Genomic DNA, 15,509 nt, shown 5'->3' on the forward strand with positions numbered 1-15,509 from the left:
TGTCTCTGTGGCTTGCAGACAGCTGTCATCTCCCTGTGTCCACATGGTCTTCCCCCCGTACCTGTCTGTGTCCCAATCTCCTCCTCTTAAGGGGACACCGGTCATATTAGGGCCTATCCTAATGGCCTATTTGAACTCAATCAACTCTTTACAGACCCCATCTCCAAATACAGTAACTATATGTTAGGACTTCAACATACAAATTTGCAAGGGTCACACTTCTGCCCCAAATGGGCCCCTTTCACCTTTCAGCTTACCGCAGATCACTCTGAGAAAACACACTTTTAAGGTTCCAGAATTGTGTACAATTCTTACAGCCAAGATCTCTGAATTACAGTTTTAGTCTTACTTGCAAGATGGTAAATGGAATGAGGAAGGATGGATGGAGTCACTCACTGATTCCATGAGGATTTTTTCACACATTGCAACACAGGCAGTGACTGACGCCACCACCTTTGCCCTGGAGACTGGTTTCTGGGCTCTGCCAGTGCAGGAGGAACATAAAGGCCAGGGGGCTGCCTCTGGGCTGCAGAGCAGGAGGCACAGGAAGAGCAGGGGTTGGGGACATCCAGGAATGGCAGCCCTGGAGCCAGGACATGGCTGGGGGCCTCCTGGGTTGGCAGTATCACTGGGGGTTTTAACCCCTTTCTAGTCCTGTGCCCTTCCCCTTAAGTGACAGTGGGCTAAGAAAAGGCCAGAGAAAATACACTGGTCACCTGGGTGCTAGGGAGTAATTAAAAACCAGCTGAGGCTGGGGGCGGCAGCTCATGCCTGTAATCGCAGCACTTTGGGAGGCCGAGGCGGGTGGATCACCTGAGGTCAGGAGTTCAAGACTAGCCTGGCCAACATGGTGAAACCCCATTCTACTAAAAATACAAAAATTATCTGGGCATGGTGGCAGGCACCTGTAATTCTAGCTACTCAGGAGGCTGAGGCAGGAGAATCACTTGAACCCGGGAGGCAGAGGCTGCAGTAAGCCGAGATCACACCACTGCACTCCAGCCTGGGCAACAAGATAGAAACTCTGTCGTGAAATAAAATAAAATATAATGAAATAAAATAAAAACCAACTGAAAGCCAGGTGCAGGGGCTAATGCCTGTAATCCCAGCAGCTTGGGAGACTGAGGAGGAGGGACTGCTTGAGCCCAGGAGTTAGAGACCAGCCTAGGCAACACAGCAAGACTCCATCTCTTAAAAAAAAGGTTAAAAATTAGCTGAGCGTGGTGGCACATGCCTGTAGTCCTAGCTACTTAGAAGGCTCACTTGAGCCCAGGAGTTTGAAGGTGAAGAGAGCTATGATTATGCTACTGCACTCCAGCCTGGGCAGCAAATGAGACCCTGTCACTAAAAAGAATAAAATTTAAAAAAATATAACTGAGCAAGTTTTTCTTCTCAACTATGTCTGAGGAGAACAAAAAGTTCTTTGTAGGTACAGTGGATTCAGAACTCGGCATCTGGTCCCACAAAACCAGATGTTCATCCAGCTGAGCCCAGGAGCCCTGGGTGCCTGTCTCTCCATCCTTCCTGACACAGACCTCGGTGCCTGCCAGCCTGTCCTTCTCAGTGGCAGGGAGCTCCGTCCCGGCCCTTCCCACATCCTGCCCAGGACTGGCCTTGCAGGGAAAGTCACCCCTCAGTGTCTGCCCACTCTCTAAGCCCTGGACCCAAGCAGGGCACCCAGGCCACCCCTCTTCCTTTACTCATTTTCTTATTCATCTTAAAAGGAATAACTGAGAAGCTGGAGACTAACCCTGCAGGCTGGATGTGCTGCTTGAGAACTAACAGCCCCCAAAAAGAGATCAAAGATGCCAGAGAAAAGGGGAATAAATAGAGCAACCTCCCAGAAGATGCATGAAGGATGCAAGAACAGAGATGACAGAGGGCTTGGTTTTATCAGCGAAAAGAAATAATTCTTACTCAGCAAGAGAAGGAAAGGGGAAGGAGAAAATGGAGGGGCTCAGTTGACTCAAGGATGTGGGCATTAGCAAGAGGTAAAGTCCAATACTTTTTACAACTAAAAGGGACCTTGAGGACCCCCTGACCCAGCTTTATATGCAGCCAGGACTCAGAAAGAACAAGAGCAACAAGAGCGTATTGCAAGTTATACTGAGGCCTCATTGGAGCTTTAGGGCATGCATTTGGGGTGGAGCAAATCTACCAAAACAGAATTCTGGGGTTGGAAATCCAGATGGTAGCAGGGCAGGGGTTCAAGTTAGGTCGTCTGCGAGGGTCAAGGATGGGGGCATCGTCTAGGACTGCCAGCTGAGGTGGCCCATAGATAGAAGGCATTAGAAGGCCAAGGAATGGCCAGGTGTAGTGGCTCATGCCTGTAATCCCAGTACTTTGGGAGGCTGAGGCAGGCGGATCACAAGGTCAGGAGATCGAGACCATCCTGGCCAACATGATGAAACCTTGTCTCTACTAAACATACAAAAATTAGCTGGGTGTGGTGGTGTGTGCCTGTAGTCCCAGCTACTCGGGAGGCTGAGAGAAGAGACTTGCTTGAACCAGGGAGGCAGAGGTTGCAGTGAGCTGAGATGGTGCCTCTGCACTCCAGCCTGGTGACAAAGTGGGACTCTGTCTCAAAAAAAAAAAAAAAAAAAAAAATGAAGAAGGCCAAGGAACGCTGAAGTTGAGGCATGTATTAGTCAGGGTTCTGCAGAGGGACAGAACTAAACTAATAGGATAGATGTATATATGAAGGGGAGTTTATTAAAGAGAATTAACTCACGAGCACAAGGTGAAGTCTCACAGTAGGCCGTCTGCAAGCTGAGGGGCCAGGAAGCCAGTCAAGTCCCAAAACCTCAAAAGTAAGGAAGCTGGCAATGCAGCCTTCAGTCTGTGGCCAAGGGCCTGAGAGCCCCTGACAAACCATTGACCTAATTCAAGAGTCCAAAAGCTGAAGAACTTGGAGTTTGATGTTCCAGGGCTGGAAGCATCCAGCACGGGAGAAAGATGGAGGCCAGGAGACTCAGCAAGTCAGCTCCTTCCACCTTCTGCCTGCTTTATTCTAGCTGTGTTGGCAGCTGATTAGATGGTGCCCATTTGGATTGAGGGTGGGTCTGCCTCTCCCAGTCCATTGACTCAAATGTTAATCTCCTTTGGCAACACCCTCACAGGCACACCCAGGAACAATACTTTGCATCCTTCAATCCAATCGAATTGACACTCAGTATTAACCATCACAAGGTGTCAGAAAGGTCAACCTGAGTGTGAACATCCCTACGTGTGATCTGGCTGGCTGGCAGCATCCCATGCCATCTTCCATGGTCTTCTGGAAAGCCCTTCCGAGCCAAGACAAAGCAGGGGGTTTGGTCCATCTTCTTTCTGATTTATATTTGTAAGCGTCCTCTCTGCTTTCTCCTTTACTAAAGACCCATCCAAGTGCTGTTGGGCCATCCGCATCTGTGGTGCGCCTGCAGCACGAAGGCCTGGCACAGGCTCAGGTGAGGGACTCTGTATAGCAGGGGCCAGGAGAGGGGCTCTGTAAAGACTTGGCCAGGAGACCCTGTGATACAGCTCCGATGAGTGAAGGAACACCAGGTTCTTCATCTCATGTCAAATTGGAAAAAATGACAAGGACACACAGGGAGTGGTTTTAAGGAGCGGAGAGTTTAATAGGCAAGAAGGAAGGGAGAAGAAAGAAGGAAGAAGTTCCCCTGTTCAGAGACAGAGGGAGGTGGGCTCCAAAGCCTAGAGAGAAGACCCCGCATGCTAGGTACAGGAAGAGGCTGGAGGAGGCGGTGTCTGATTTGCACAGGGCTCAGGGGATTGGTTTGACTAGGCATGTCATTCACATAGGCCGGGAAACAAACTAGCCCTCCCACCCTAGCCTTTTAATATGCAAATGCAGGGCACCTTGATGTTATCCGCACATGGGGATATGTGGGGGCAGCCATGTTGCCAGGCATATGCGAGGGCAAGGAGAAGAGGGCGGGAATCACCATGTTGGAATGGAACCAGTTTCTAATGGCCTGCATTTGCATATCAAAGGTTTCCTGTCTGGCTCTAAATGCTGGGGCTTTCCTGTTAGACAAGAAACGTTTGGGCCAGGCGTGGTGGCTCACGCCTGTAATCCCAGCACGATGGGAGGCCGAGACAGGTGGATCACCTGAGGTCAGGAATTCGAGACCAGCCTGGCCAACATGGAGAAACCCTGTCTCCACTAAAAATACAAAACAATTAGCCGGGCTTCGTGGCGGGCACCTGTAATCCCAGCTACTCGGGAGGCTGGGGCAGAAGAATCACTTGAACCCAGGAGGTGGAGGTTGCAGTGAACAGAGATGGCCTACTGCACTCCAGCCTGGGCAAGAAGAGCGAAACTCCATATATTAAAAAAAAAAAAAAAAGAAAATAAACATTTGAGGAACTGCTTTAAAAGAGATGAAAACTTTCCAAGGACCCCTTTTCCTATCTGCCTAAAATTATTTCTTAATAACTCCTACCACATTTGGACTCTTGGTCTTCTGAGGGCCTCCACTGTGGGCCAAAGAGCCTGCCCTGTGCCCACCCAGGGCCCAGCCCAGTCCTCAGGAACCTGCTAAAACCTCTGGGCAGAAGCAGCGGCTCAGGAGAACCCAACCCATCTGCCACAGTCCCGCCTTCTGGGAGTTGGGGTTTGTGGAGGCAGCTTACTCGTGCCCCACCAATGATTTCTGACCCTATGATCTAGTCCTCTTCATCTTTTTATTAAAAAAAGATATTTGGTCTGTAGATTGTAAGCTCCTTGAGATGAAAGATGATATCTTTTCTTCTAATTTTGTATTGTGAAAAATTTCAAAACAACAAACAGGTGCATGATAAATACAACGAACACCCCTAGACTCCATCTAGGTTCACCGATTTTTAATATTTTGTAATATCTGTTATCTTTATTTTTTATTTTTTTATTTATTTTTGAGAGAGTTTTGCTCTTATTGCCCAGACTGGAGTGCAATGGTGCGATCTTAGCTCACCCGCAACCTCTGCCTCCCAGGTTCAAGCAATTCTCCTGCCTCAGCCTCCTGAGTAGCTGGGATTACAGGCATGCGCCACCACACCCAGGTAATTTTGTATTTTTAGTAGAGACAGGGTTTCTCTATGTTGGTCAGCCTGGTCTCCAAGTCCTGACCTCAGGTGATCTAACCACCTCAGCCTCCCAAAGTGCTGGGATTACAGGTGTTATAAAGTTTTGGAGGTGCAAAAGAAATAGCACTCAAATATAAGATTTTCTTTTTAATTCTGAGCAAGGCAATGTACTTCTATAGAATGGTGCACCCTTACAGATGGAGCAATGGTGAGCACACACTTGGACCAGGGAGGGGAAGGGGTTCTTATCCCTGATGCACGTGGCCCTTGCTGTTGTGTCATTCTCCTATTGGCTAGGGTTAGACTGCACAGGCTAAACTAATTCCGATTGGCTAATTTAAAGAGAGTGACGGGGTAAGTGGTTTGGCGGGAAAAATGGTTATGACACAGCAGGAAATTGACATGAGTCAGGGCAGAGAATGAGCAGGTAATCGGAAAGAGTCAGGGTGGAGCAGGTAATCGAAAAAGGTTGCTTTACAAGTTAAGTTTAAAAGTAGAAGACAAAGAGTTGAACATACTGACATATTGATTCTTTGAAGAGAAATTTAGAACTCATATCTAACAACCCCTCCTCTTGAATTTCCTTACAGTTCTTTCTCTTCAAACTTCTTTAACATGTCTTAGCTTAGTTGTTCTGCTTGATTTTCTAAAAGAAGAATCTTCTCTGGATAAGGTGGAGGATAGTTAAGAGAGGTTTTAGTAAGTGCCGTTTTTATGAGCCTCTGCACCAACCCACGGATGCATGGTGTGACACAGCACCCGACAAGAATAAGTACACCCATTACAGCTGCGAGGGAAGTAAGAATTGAGGCTATTATTCCTTTCCATTTACCAAACCACTCTTGTAGCCATCCTGTAAAGGGGTCATTTACCCGTAAGTTGTTGGCTAACTCACTAGACAGAGCAGTCAGACCTTGCAATGCCTTTGTTATACTTCCATCAGGGGCAGTGTTGTTTGGGATGAAGGTACAACATTCAGTTTTAATCATGATGCAAACCCCTCCTCTTTCTGCTAATACCATGTCTAAGGCTATCCTATTTTCCCAAGCCATCTGTCCTGTAGCCCCTAATTGCTCAGCTATTCCTTTAAAAGCATCTCTAGTGTAGTTACTAAATCACTGTTGGTTGTAGTAGATGTAGTTTGTCCAATCTACATTTTTATTCATTGTCACCCACCAAGATATTGACTCAAATCCTGCAGCTATTTGATTTCGGGCTTTAAATTGATCTGGTATTCCCCGTGGGACTCCAGTTGCGTTTAAATAGACATAAGAGTCGAAAGACCCATAAGGGGCTTCTCTCGCATTATGATGTCTTATTTTTCCTTCCTCTGGTTGATGAAATGCCAGGGTGAAAGGGATAGCCAATTGGACTAAAGCACAAGTGCCACTCCAGTTATTTGGCAGAGTGTCCAGTAAAGGTCCACCACAATACCACCACACATCCACTAGGGGATGAACGAGGGCTGACTGATGGCTAAGTTCTTGAAAATTCTTAAGCTCACTGCATCCCCTCAGGTCTCCAAGGAACGCTGTTTCCTCCCTGTCGTGAGAGATATGAAGTTACCTTAGTATCGGGAGACAGAAGCTGGATGGCCCTTGGGGGCTGGCCCATAGGGCGCCAGACTTCGGGATATAGCAGAGAGAGAGCATGATGCAACTTGTTACTCCAGGCTGTAGAATCCTGGAAAAGAGCTGCCATGCAGCCAATTCCTGGTCAACTGGAGGACCACCCTACTGGAAAGGGGACAATCTGGGCCTCTGGCCTGCCATGCGCACAGGCATAACAATTGCTTTTGTTTAACGTGCGGACGGAATATTTGATCCATTCCAACCAGGCATTTGCATCTTGGTATCCTGTTTCAATTGCCAACGCTTGTTTTAAGTCTTTAACTTCTACGATAGCTATCTTGGTCTTGTGGTTAGACGGAGGAGGAGCAATTATTCCGTTGTGAGAGGTTTTGGAAGAAGGCTTAGAAGAAGGTGCAGGCAGTGGGGGATCAAAGAAACGCATTTTAAAGAATCCAATAGGGTCTGTCCCTCAAACCTCAGCCCCCATACCATAAAACTGGCTTAAAGGAGGGAACCGGCTTAGAAAAGGGGAAGAACTTTGAGGATTCGAGATAATAACCTGTATAGGATTGCACTATATAGGACTAGGGGCTGTCCCTCTAGTAACATGAATGTACAGTTTTACGAAATTACAAAAACCAGTTGGGGCAGTCCATCCTTGCTCTTTAGTGGTCCACAGAACATTGGACCAACTATGGCATAAAAGCTGTACATCGGGAGGGCAAGACTTCTGGTTGACGGCGGGGTCTTTATCAAAATCTCCTCAGATTAAACGGTCCCAGTTCACTAATGCCTAATCTGAGGAGAGTCGGGAGGGACAGAGGTACTTTTCTGAAGTAGAGAGCTGTCTCTGTCTTGGCAAGTTCCCACAGGGTGTAACAAGGCAAGCACCAAATGCAATCGTTTGAGGCGAAATTGACTTGGTTATGTTAATAACTAGATGGTCAGCAGTAGAGTGAGGAAAGAAGAAAAAGTAATAGAATAGATGAAAGAGAGTTAAATTTTTCTTAGCTTTCGTTTGGTAGGGTTTTCCCCTGGGACTATGGCCCACGACTCTGGACGGGGTGGCGCTTTCTTGACCCGGGTGTGATGAGTCCATCCCCTTTCTACTGTACAAACAGCAGTCTCTGTGATTAGTAACACAAGGTAAAGTCCTTCCCAGGCTGGCTCCACTATTCCTTCTTTCCACCCTTTGAGGAGAATGTGATCCTCAGGTTGGTGCTGGTTTACCGGAAATTCTAGGGGTGGTACCTGTGCTAAAAGACTTTTAGTTTTGAGGGAAAGGAAAGTAGAAGATAAACCAAGTATATAATTTCTAAGAAACTGATCTTCTGTCTTAAATGTGGGGACATCAGCAATGGACTTTATAGTCCTTGGCACCTTCTTGCTGAGAAATTTTCTTTAGCACCTATTTTTATTATTTTTTAGACCAAAGAAAGCCAAACACTGTTTTATATTTGCCAGTGCTTCCTGTATGCTATTTATACCAGATAAGCTAAATTTCACCTTTATATTAATGTGTTATTAATGTTAAACTTAATTTTAATAAAATCTTGTAGCCATATTTATCCAATTTTTAATGTCTGACCATAAGGTAAGATCTGTATAGACACTTTTTAACCTTTTATAATTTTCGCTAAAAAGCAGGTTAGTGCTTTAAGAAAAACCTGTTGTGCTTTTATTTTAATGTCCAGTTCTCAGAAAAACTGGGTAATACCCCTTTAACTTTAGCCAATATGTTTACACACAGAATTTCCTTTTCAATTAACATTTCAAAACTTGCTTAAACCTTTAAAACAAAATATTTTTTAACCGTTTTCTGTAGGTAAAAATCCACATTCTTATGTCTCCTTATAATCCTTTTACCAAAGTACATTTCACTTTCCTTACACACCTTGCACATAAACTGTTTCTTCAACAGTTTTATATTCAGGAGGCCTAATTACTTTTAAATTATACAGCATTTCTTGCATAAATTCCCTTTTATAACTTTTTTTTTCACAACTTTCACAGACAATTCTTCAACATGCCTCAACTTTCTGACTTGTTGCAAACATCCCTTTCTCTAAACAACCAGTTCATTTATTTTAGGACAAGAATTTACCGTATAATATTCCTTTTTACATAAATTCTCCCCCCGACCTTTGTTTTTTTCTCAAAAATGATAACCATTCTTTTCCAAATCGAACTTCCTTCATTTCTGTGGACTAGACTGTCTAAGGCCACAAGATTAGAAGTTAGGATAATACATGTTACACTCTTAACTTTTAGCAAACTTTACTTATGTTGAAAACCTTGTAAGTTTGGGATTTCAATTATTTGCTATTAATAAGACCTCGTTCAGTCCATATTAACTTAGAATTATATAGATGGCTCCTTCCTGATTCTGTAAGTACTTTAAGGCTTGGCTGAGTGGAAACAGCTGGCAAGCACATTTGAGCAGACCAATTGTTAGGCAATTTTCCTAACTCTGCTTCTGCAAGAGTTTCCTTATCACTTACTGAATACCCATTGTGTCTTTTTCCTTCAATCACCCAGGAGGAACCATCGATGGTCCTGTCCTGAAGGGAGTTCCTCCTAGGTCTGGTTGGACCTTTATATGGTAATTAAGATTTAGATGCCCTGTTAGGAAACCTGCTGGGGTAAGGGAATTTTCAGTGGTTAGTGTTAAATCAGCTTTTTCTAACAGAATAGCCTCATACTTTAAGGTTCTTGGGTCAGTAGGCTATCTTTTATTTTTTTCTTTTTGACTTAGGATAGTTCTGACCTGATGAGGTGTGCTCACAATGAAGTTTACTCTAAAAGTTATTTTTCTACTTTCTTCTGTTAGCGAAGCAGTTTCCGCTACAGAATGAATGCATCTGGGCCATCCATGGGTTACTGGCTTAAGGATTTTTGATTCGGAAGGCTACAGGTTGTCAGTCGCCTCAGTGCTTTTGGGTTACAACCTTGTTTACACTGACAACAAGGTGGTATTGGAGTGTTACAGGGTCACGGAGAAGACCTTCAATTATTAATTATAGGTTTTAAATTTACCCTGGCTTTTAAAGTAATAGGGTACATTGTTTTCTCTTTACTACTTCTGTCTTTCTCTCTCTCTGTCTCTGTCTCTTTCTCTCTCTCTTTGACTCTCTCTCTTTCTCTGCCTCTGCCAGTGGCTTATGCTGCCGTTCTCCGCTCTCCTTCCCCTTCCCCTAGGGGAGGGACCTGTGGGAGTGGAGCTACTCTTTCTTCCCCCGAGAAGAAAGGAAAGGGGAGTTCTGAATATTTTTCTAACTACAGGAGGTTTGTGTGAGGCTCAACCCCTCAAACCAGGGGCGTCTTGCCTTGCCTGACCCAGAAGCCTCAACCCCTCAAACCAGGGGGTGTTTTGCCTTGCTGCTCTAGAAGGTTGATCTGTTTCCTCCCTTTCCCCCTCTGAAGGTCCCCTGCACACTTCCCACTCGTGTTGTCCTCTCTGGCTGCTCCCCCAAGGGAGAATTAGGCCCCTCTTAGTGTTAGCGTGCCGGTATAAGTCTCATGGCAGGATCCGCCCTAAGCTACATGAGGTAGCTAGGGAACCCCAGAGAGGTCCCACTCACTCCGTCCGGCAGTAGGACTTGTCACCATCCACATGAAGAACACCACAAGTAGGGTTGTTTGTGATCATTCATGCACACACACATTTAGCCCTCCAGAATTTGACCAACAAGGAAGTACCTTACCGGCTCCCGTGGCTTCTCCTTCCTTGGTCTGTGCACAGTCATCGCTGCAGTATGTGAGGATCCTTTAAGCTACGTTGTTGGCCAGTTTCTTTCCGCGTTGCTGAGAGCTCGGGTTATTCCTTGAACTGGGTGGGTCCTGATTTCACACCCCTGAGGCCCCCACAAGGCGGCGGGGCGCGCGTCCTCACCAGAGAGAACCAGAGACTGCCCAGAAGGGGAATGTATCACGAGGGAGCCCCCAAATTGTTATAAATAAAGTTTCGGTGCTGGAAAAGAAATAGCACTTGAATATAAAATTTTATTTTTAATTCTCAGCAAGGCAATGTACTTCTAGAGAAGGGTGCACCCTTACAGATGGAAGAATGGTGAGTGCACAGGGAGGGGAAGGGGTTCTTATCCCTGACGCACATGGCCCCTGCTGCTGTGTCCTTCCCCTATTGGCTAGGGTTAGACCGCACAGGCTAAACTAATTCTGATTAGCTAGTTTAAAGAGCGTTAGACAGCACAGGCTAAACTAATTCTGATTAGCTAATTTAAAGAGCGTGAGGGGGTGAGCGGTTTGGTGGGAAAAATGATTGAGGCAAAGCAGGAAATTGGAATGAGTCAGGGTGGAGCAGGTAATCGGAATGAGTCAGGGTGGAGCAGGTAATCAGAAGGCGTCAGGGTGGAGCAGGTAATCGGAATGAGTCAGAGTGGAGCAGGTAATTGAAAAAGGTTGCTTTACGAGGAAGTTAAGTTTAAAAGTAGAAGGCAAAGAATTGAACATATTGACATATTTATTCTTTGAAGATAAATTTAGAACTCATATCTAACACAGGCGTGAGCCACAGCACCTGGCCCGTATCTGCTATCTTTAAAGAGATACATATACACATTTTATGTATATATATATATATATATATATATATATATATGACAATGGTCCCCTAAAATAATAATGGAGCTGAAAAATTCCTATGGCCTATTGACATCATAGCTGTCCTAACATCACAATGCAGCACTGTAAACACATCCACGGTGGGGCCAATCATATAAAAATCTAGCACATACAATTATATACTGTGCATAATGCTGGGTAATGATAATAAATGACAATGTGGCTGATTTAGGTATTACTAGCCTATACTTTTTAATCATTATTTTAGAGTGTATGCCTTCTCTTTATAGAAAAAAAGTTAAGTGTAAAACAGCCTCGGAGAGGTCCTTCAGGGGGTGTCCAGAAGGACAGTGATCATAGGAGATTCAGCTTCATGAGTGGCCTTGCCCCTGAAGCCCTCCCAGTGGGACCAGACGTCAGAAGACAGTGATATTGGTGATCCTGACCCTGTGTGATCTTAGGTTTAGGTGTGTGTATTTGTATATTAGTTTTTAAGAAAAGGTTTTAAGAGTAAAAAAATAAAATTTAAAAATAGAAAAAAGCTGATAGAATAAGGACATAAAGCAAGAAAATTTGTTACAGCTGTACAATGTGTTTGTCTTATAAGCTGTGTTATTACGAATGAGTCCAAAGTTTTTTAAAAATGAAAAAGGTTTTAAAGTAAAAAAGTTACAGTAAGATCAACTTATTATTGAAGAAAGAACATTTTTAAATGAATTCAGTCTAGCCTAAGTGAACAGTGTTGAGTGGAAAGTCATATCCTCGGCCTTCACACTCACTCACCACTCACCCACTGACTCACCCAGAGCAACTGCCAGTCCCGCAGGCTCCAGTCAGAGTAAATGCCCTACACAGGTGTACCAATTTTTTTCTTTTATACTGTATACTGGATTTTGCTGTACCTTTTCTTTTTTTGAGATGGAGTTTTGCTCTTGTCACCCAGCTTGGAGTGCAGTGGCATGATCTTGGCTTACTGCAACCACCTCCTGGGTTCAAGCAATTCTCCTGCCTCAGCCTCCTGAGTAGCTGGGATTATAGGTGCCCGTTACCACACCCAGCTAGTTTTTGTATTTTTAGTAGAGACGGGGTTTTGCCATGTTGGCCAGGCTGGTCTCAAACTCCTGACCTCTGGTGATCCACTCACCTTGGCCTCCCAATGTGTTGGGATTACAGGCATCAGCCACTGCTCCAAGCCCTTGCTGCACCTTTTCTATGTTTAGATGCACAAAAACCATTGTGTTACAATTATCTACAGTATTCAGTAAGGTCCCATGCTGTACAGGTTGGTAGCCTGAGAGAAACAGGTGCCTCATGGGCTATACCATCTAGGTTTGTGTAAGTGCACTCTATCATGTTTGCACAACAAAGTTGCCTAAGAATGCATTTCTTTCTTTCTTTTTTTTTTCTTTTTTATTTGAGACGGAGTCTCGCTCTGTTGCCCAGGTTGGAGTGCAGTGGCGTGATCTTGGCTCACTGCAACCTCCCTCTTCTGGGTTCAAGCGATTCTCCTGCCTCAGCCTCCCCAGTAGCTGGGATTATAGGAGTGCACCACCATGTCTGGCTAATTTTTGTATTTTTAGTAGAGACAGAGTTTCCATGTTGGCCAGGCTGGTCTCGAACTTCTGACCTCAGGTGATCTTCCCTCCTCAACCTCCCAAAGTGCTGGGATTACAGGTGTGAGCCACTGTAACAATGGATTTCTCAAAACACCTGGCCCTAACAATGGATTTCTCAAAACATATCCTCATTGTTAAGAAAGGCATGACTGTATGTACACAGTATATACACATATATATGTGTGTGTGTGCGTGTATGTGTATATGTACATATATATACATATGTGTATGTGTATATGTACATATATATACATGTGTATGTGTATATGTACATATATATACATATGTGTATGTGTATATGTACATATATATACATATGTGTATGTGTATATGTACATATATATACATATGTGTATGTGTATATGTGTATATAGTGGCAATGATCGTGCTGTCAGGTTCTACGAAATCTTCTTTGTACCTGAACACTGCTGATCCGACGAACGTGACCACAGTGGAATCTGTATGTGTACATACACACACACATATGTATATACTTTTTGCCAAACTGTTTGATGTCGTAGACATCATGATACTTACCCCTAAATATATATCTCTCAAGAATAATGACATTCTCCTACTCAATTACAATATAATTATACTCTTTGGGAATTATACATTGCTTCAATAGTAGGATCTAACACAATGTCTTCTACAGCTCGTTTTTTTTCCAGAGATGATGTAATTTTTAACTTTGATTCTGCTCTTTTGCCCCTCTCTGCTTAACCTGCTCCACTCAGGATCTAGCAAGAGATGTCACACATAAGGCCCCAAATAATTTACGGAGTTGAATGAATGAAAGGATGGATGCATAAATGTGAAAATGCTTTCTGATGTGTCTTCAGGACGTGGAAAGGTGCATGACCCCATGTGGGAATTCAGTGACCTTCAAGCCCTTCTCACTGGTCTAGACAGAAACCTTACACCTGGCAGGATATGCATTTTGCAGCTGAGGCTCTTTGTGAGTAGTTTGGTGATATTTAAGTTCCTGTTGATTAGGGAAACCGTCAGGAGCTTGGCAAACCTATTCAAAAGCATAACATATTATAATTCCTGTTAATCATAGATCTTAAGAGCACTGGGCTACAGCACTTTGTTAATGTACCAAAGAATGCAAACCAGTTATTATGAAAACAAAGCCAGGGAAGTAGGTGGCACTGCATTGTAGGAGTCCACATTCAGCAACAAAAGAGGGCACAGGCTCTACTGTGGTCACATTCATTGCATCAGCAGTGTTCGGTACAAAGAGGCTTTTGTGAAACCTGACGGCACGATCATTGCACAGGGCACACCATTGAACGAAGGCAGACTTTCCCCTTCTATGAAAGGATAATTTTCTTCTCATATTTGACACCAATTAGCTCTAGCAGAGAATTCTATTTAAAGCAATCCCTTGAAATTAGACCATGTATGCCAAGGGCGGGGCTGTGTATTTGGCCCTCTCTTCCTAGCAGCTCTAGCGATGTGTCCTAAGTATGGGAGGAGGGCATTGAAAAAGTTAGGCATAAAAGAGATACATTTAATAATCATGACTACTTAAGTATCACAACTTAGAAGACATAGTTGGATTTCAATCTCTTTTCCCAATCCGACGGTTTGTTATTTTCCTTTTTTCTTCCAAAATTTCATACACCTCCCAAGTTTTAGCATAATGATATCAGCAGCAAGTTGTTAAATAAGTTCTGTGGGCTCATCAAAGCAATTATCTTAAAGTGTTCTATTAAACAGCATTGGTTTAGTGCTGATTGCATTATAAACTTTGAAATGAAGAGCACTGCACTTTAGAAACTCCAGGTTATGTAGAATTTTCTGTTTTTCATTTTGGCCTCCTTCTCTACTAACCAATGTGTTTGAAAACCTATAATGTGACTCTTCAGGTTAGAGGGTGAGTTTTTTAACCCTTCCCCAGTTCCCAACACTATTCCTCTCCATCTCCAGCCTTTGAGTTCTGTCTAGCACTCACCATAGGATATGTCCTGATGAAAGCCTCATTGTTCCACATCTGAGAAGATCAGTTGCTGTGCACAGCTGCATGGGAACTGGATCCAGTCCCCATCTGGATCTAGGAAGAAATCGGTCCCTCGCAGCTTGACAACTGCTCATTGTCTAGTCAAGGGGGTTGCTTTCTTTTCCTGGAAAACGTCTTCCAGAGTACATTTGATAGGAAGTTTTCACTGCTCATAAAGTTAGGGGGAAGGAGACTGGAAGCTCAGGGCAGAGGTACCACAGTTATCAAGTTCTATTTGTTTTGCAAACTCTAGGTTTTCTTTATTATGTGTTTCCTTTGTCCACATGAATCTTGTGGACATTTCTTAGTCTAAATTCATGGTGTTTTCTCCTGAACAGTGGTTCTTCAAATATTACCCAAAATGAAGGAGGGAAGGATCATTTTTAAAAATCCCAAGTAGTTCTATTTTATTCGTAAAAGTGAATAATTTCCTACAGGATAAAATAAAAGACATTGATAATAAGAATACTAGTATCTATTGTTTAAGAAGCAAGGTTACTATTACAACAGTGGAATTTAAGGACATGTTTTGGTTATTTTATAAATTGCATTATTCTATCCTGTATCTTTTAAATTGAGTAATAGATTTCTTAAAAGAAGCTTATAAGATATTAGTTAGAACAATCAGCATCTTTGATAAATAAAATGACAACCAGTAAAACTGCCAAC

General features: G+C 43.7%; 1 protein-coding gene across 2 annotated transcripts in view; it reads right to left on the reverse strand.

The window, feature by feature from the left end:
• AGPAT4 (1-acylglycerol-3-phosphate O-acyltransferase 4) overlaps window positions 1–15,164 on the reverse strand; it is a 198,686-nt gene extending 183,522 nt beyond the window's left edge. Inside the window, exons 1-2 of one of the 2 annotated variants that reach the window (XM_030809941.1) lie at window positions 14,796–15,164; window positions 10,343–10,608 (exon numbers count right to left, since the gene is read on the reverse strand). The gene's annotated coding sequence lies outside the window, so the exon portion shown is untranslated. Of the gene's footprint in view, window positions 1–10,342; window positions 10,711–14,795 lie in introns of those variants that run through there. The other variant, XM_030809942.1, reaches the window with a different exon arrangement.
• Between the last annotated feature and the right edge of the window lie 345 nt (window positions 15,165–15,509).

This window comes from Nomascus leucogenys, chromosome 3 (genome assembly GCF_006542625.1).
Source record: "Nomascus leucogenys isolate Asia chromosome 3, Asia_NLE_v1, whole genome shotgun sequence".
Taxonomy (NCBI): Eukaryota; Metazoa; Chordata; class Mammalia; order Primates; family Hylobatidae; genus Nomascus; species Nomascus leucogenys.